The sequence below is a fragment of the Heterodontus francisci genome, unplaced genomic scaffold (genome assembly GCF_036365525.1).
Source record: "Heterodontus francisci isolate sHetFra1 unplaced genomic scaffold, sHetFra1.hap1 HAP1_SCAFFOLD_51_2, whole genome shotgun sequence".
NCBI lineage: Eukaryota > Metazoa > Chordata > Chondrichthyes > Heterodontiformes > Heterodontidae > Heterodontus > Heterodontus francisci.
The window spans coordinates 5,556,437-5,561,523 of NW_027141369.1; the positions used below are offsets into that span (position 1 = coordinate 5,556,437).

General features: G+C 40.7%; 1 non-coding gene across 1 annotated transcript; it reads left to right on the plus strand.

Moving 5' to 3' along the window:
- Window positions 1–2,983: 2,983 nt before the first annotated feature.
- On the plus strand, window positions 2,984–3,057 carry trnat-ugu (transfer RNA threonine (anticodon UGU)). Its single transcript has one exon. It is a non-coding gene; the product is annotated as a tRNA-Thr (tRNA).
- Window positions 3,058–5,087: the final 2,030 nt, after the last annotated feature.

The window sequence follows — 5,087 nt, forward strand, 5'->3', positions numbered from 1 at the left end:
TTCAGTACTAGAGCCGGAATGTTGTTAGGGCCCATAGTCTTTGCTGTATCGAGTGCCTTCATCTGTTTCTTACTATCATGTGGAATGAATCGAATTGGCTGAAGACTGGAAACTGTGATGCTGGGGACCTCAGGAGGCCGAGATGAATCATCCACTGAGCAATTTCTGACAGAAGATTGTTAGAAATGCTTCAGCTTTGGCTCCAACATCATTGAGGATGGGGATGTTTTTGGAGCCTCCTCATCTAATCTGTCCACCATCATTCATGACTGGATGTGGTAGGACTAAGGACCTGTGATCTGATCGTGAGGGAGATATCCTTGCATGGAGTGGTGGGATCTATGGAAAGTGATCCTGAAGAGGGTGTCCGAGCCTGGAGTGGCGGGATCTGTGGAGAATGATCCTGACAAGTGTGTGTAAACCTGGAATGGAAGCTTTCTGTGGAGGTACAGGAGTAGGCCATTCAGACCCAGTATTTTATAAAGGTTTATCATAACTTATTTACTTTTACTCTATGCCTCTATTAATAAAGCCAAGTGTCCTGTTTTCTCTTAGCAGCCTTTTCAAACCTTCTAAGATTGGTGTACATTGTCTCTTTGTTCTTGCACCCACTTTAGAATTGTAACATTTCATTTATATGGCCTCTCCTTATTCTTCCTCCCAAATTGTATCACTTCACAATTCTCTGTGTAAATTTTATCTGCCATTTGAAAGCCCATTTTCCAGTTTTTTTTAAGCTCCCCTGAAGTGTGTTACTATCACTGGCACAGGATGAAATTCCCGAGCATTCTTTGATGCTATCTCCATGGAAAGAGCAATCTGACACGCTAGCTCAAATGTCGGATTCTGTGTGTTTCGTATCTTTTCTCATTCACCAATATAAGCACAAATCTGTCTCATAATGTACCGTCTAAGAATGTGCCAAAGCTGCAATGCAGTGATAAATTCTTCAGTGCCACAATGTACTCACCAACTGTTTCACTACTTTTCTGCTTTCTGGTTCCAAATTTTTAGCTTGCCGTGATCTCTAGTGGCTTAGGGTTGAAATGTTCCTCTAACTTGGTGATGATTGTTTTGAATGGCACATCTTTTGCCTTGATAGGAGCAGGAAGCTTTGTTAGCTGGTCGTACACTTCCAGGCTAATTTCCATTAGCAAAATTGCTTTCTTGCCCTCAAGAATTGCTTTATTCTGAGTCTTGACCTCTATATTTTCATCTTCACATTCCAATATGTTATTAGCTCTGAAAAACATTTCAATTCTTTCAATATATGAACTGAATGGTTCTCGAGCCCTCTCATATGTTCCGAGCCATGTATCCCTTGGGTGTACCCATATTTTCCCTAAATATCACTTTGAATCAGATGCACACTACGACCCTGCGGCATCTCATTCAACTGAGGAGACAGTCTGTGGCCCAGGCTTCACACAATCCACCCAAAACCTCCACCATCCGAGCAGGTAGCTCACCAGGAGCTGGCTGATCTGGTTCACTGCAGTCCCTGCTGCTGTTTGCTGCCAATATTTTCGGACTTTTATCTCATCCTCATCACCATTTTCTCTGATATATTCAGGGGGCATCAGCAGAGAAAATGTACACCAAGTGTGGAAATTGCAAGGACGTGTTTATTTACATCATTACCTCATGAACATAATATACAAATACATTACATGTGTGAATCACATCTTGATCTCTATTACCTTTATACCAGATGTGTCTGAATAAATGGAACCCCGTCACAATAAACACTGTCACCTTTCAATGTTTAGCGGAGAGGTTTGACGGCCTGGTGTGTGTGATTCCCACATTAATGTGTTTGTACAAAGTTCGGAGAAAGACGGAGATATGAATAATTGGTTGGGAAATCTTTAAGCATATCACCATGTCTCTCACGCACAAAGAACTGCAAACACATGGATTCAGAAAGAACCTGAGTGCAAAATCAACTGAAAAAAACACAGCCAGAGAGACTTGCAATAACCTGTAGCTCATGGAAAGTACATGATGTTATGGAAGGGACTTCGAATTTTTTTTTTGTGAATTTTATTTTGTTGAGGAAATTATAATCAAACTGAATAAATGTAAGACCAGTTCTTTTTCAAGAGGGCACTGAAAGTATTAATTTGACAACTATGTTGACAAGTTGTCACGACTCAAGTTAAATGTAGAACAGAAGCCCTGGTAACGGGGAAATGTGGACAGAGAAGTCAGTCGTGCCTCTTAATTGGACAAGCCCGGCAGCAGCAGCGCGCACCAAAGAGGGCAGAAAAATCGCAAGCTTTTGTTTGTAGCAGTCATTGTGTTTTAGCTTCTGGAGTGAGCAGCTGATAAAGTTAGCCAGAAGAAGTGTCAAGGAATGAGAGAAGACCGCAACCCGCCTTGTTTTGCAGCAAATCTTGAAAAGACTCTAAGGAGTTCACTGTGTCAATTCGTCTCATATTCTGTCTTTGAAGGAAGCCTGCTAAAATTAATTCTCAACCCCGCCTCTAAATAAACTCTTCTAAAAGAACCGAGTGACCTGTGTCCATGTACTCGGAAATTAGACTGTATGTCAATTTTGGAACAACATATCTCATCTGCTGTTTTATTCAGAAATGAGCAAGTAATCAGTCCAAGTGTTTTTATTGTCTTTAACAGAGCCCTGAATTGTATAGAAAAATCCCTTTTTTTTCAGTATGTGTGTGTGCGTGTGTTCAGCTGAGGTAAGAAAGGGACTTTAAATGTTGGTTAAGGTAAAAAGGGAACTTTTAAAATTTCCACCTGTGTGTTTATGCTTTACTTCATGATTAGTTAAAACTTGTTCTATAAGAAACTGATAATTTTGTTGTTCATTAAGTGTCTTCTATTCTGGGAAAAATAGAGCAGATGATTGACTGTATCAGTAAGTGGGAAAAGTTAAAATTTTTGTTGTGACCTGTGGAGAAGTGGTATGAGAATAAATAGTAACCACCTCAGATTTCAATTGCAACAGCACTTGTGATCTGGCTCTGTAGCTTAGTTGGTTAAAGCACCTGTCTTGTAAACAGGAGATCCTGGGTTCGATTCCCAGCGGAGCTTTATTTCATATTTGCAATATGCTTGAGAAGTTTCCGTATCAACATTTATGTCTGTGTCTTGTGAACTTTAACTGAGAATTCAAATTTCATGATGAATTTCATTCACAGGAGAAAACAGCCTTTGTGAAGGATGTGAGTTTGGAATGGCTCTTCCTCCTCGAACGAAAATTCAGTGCTGATATTTCAAAGGCAACTTCTTTGATACAAATTTGTTCACAGTTGCATTCAACCTGGAAAAAAAGCTCGACCTTAATCTCACTGAAGGAAAGTGTGACCGTGTTGTATGTTTCAAAGTGTGTGTGTCATTATGTGTTGCTTGTAACTGAGACTGGGACACGACACAAGTGGAAGGCTTGATCTGAGGTTTGGAATATTTCTCAGTCAGGAACAAGAAAAATCAAAGGAACCAAATAAGAAAACCATTGTCTCATGTGGTTACCGAGAAACGGTGAGGAGATATCAAACTTTGTTCTATTCAAAACAGCTGTGAACTTTGACCTTTCCTGCCTTTTCTCAACAGTATTTGAAGTGTCTCGGTAACAATGTTCAGTGTTGATGAGAGTGGGGTCTGGGTGAGCATCTGCTGAGTGTGACAGGGTCAGGACTGGATGCAGGAAGTTCTCTGACAGTCTCTCTCTCTCGCTGATGGGTTTGAGTTGATTTTCAACTGGGAGCAGCTGGTTTTTCGATAAATGAAGGAAGTTTCCTCTCTCCATTTTTTTCTGACAGACAGTGTAGTATAAGGATGTAAAGGGTTAATGCTGAAGACAGTGGGATCAACCCCTCCCACTGTCTGAGTGATGATGTAACAGTCAAATGAGATGAGGTTTGGGAGAAGAGAGAGCAGCACCAAGGATGCCAGCTTAGGAGGCTTGAAGAGTGTGTATATAGTATTGTGTAAATTAGAAAAGAGTTCTTAGCTCTTTCAGCTGGAAATGTGTCCAGAAAATATTGATAAAGTCACAATTTTATAATTCAGGAGTCGGAACACAGATATTAACTCCAAGTGACAGTTCTGGGTTCATTTAACAAAAGTATAGAATAATATTACTCACTGCTTGAAATCCCCCAGTGAGGAGACAGTTAAACAAATGATCTGTTGGGGCATCCTTCGATCCAAGGTTTCGACAGCACTTAATCTCCCTTTCTGGTGAAATTCTCTGTTGTTTGCAACTTTTTTTATCCAGCTTTGATGGGTGAGTGAAAAAACTGAAAAAAGTGAACAGTTCCATCCTTTCTTTTCTTTCTTCTTCATTTCTTTCCATCAGTTTCTCTTTTCTGTCCCAGATCAATGAGAATCCCAATTTAATCTGCTGTTTTATCCATTCCAATCAGAATTCAACATTCCAATCAAATCTATTTGTTATTCCACAGTTTCTCTCCATGTGTTTTATTCTGTTGTATTCTCTCACAGTCTGATTGATGATCAATGTTACATCTCACTCTCTGTTCTGGTGAAGATCAGAAGCAGTAATATCTGTTTGCACCACCCACCAAGTCGGCCTGAGGCTGTGCCTCGCTGATCATGTGGAGTTAGGAACATAGGAACATAGGAGCAGGAGTCGGCCATTCAGCCCATCGAGCCTGCCCCACCATTCAATGTGATCATGGCTGATCGTCCACTTCAATGCCCTTTTCCCACACTTTCCTCATATTCCCTTATGTCATTTGTATTTAGAAATCTGTCAATCTCTGCTTTAAACATACTCAATGACTGAGCTTCCACAGCCCTCTGGGGTAGAGAATTCCAAAGATTCACAAACCACTGAGTAAAGAAATTTTTCCTCATCTCTGTCCGAAGCGGCTACTCCCTTATTTTGAAATTCCTTCCCTTGGTTCTCGGCTCCCCAACCAGGGATCTTAGCTGCATCTACCCTGACTGTCGTTTAAGTATTTTGTAGGTTTCAATGAGATCACCTCCCATTCTTTGAAACTCTAGAGAATACAGCCCCAGTTTCTCCAACCTTTCTTCATACAACAGTCCCACCATCCCTGGAAGAAGTCTGATGAACCTTCGTTGAACTCCCTCCA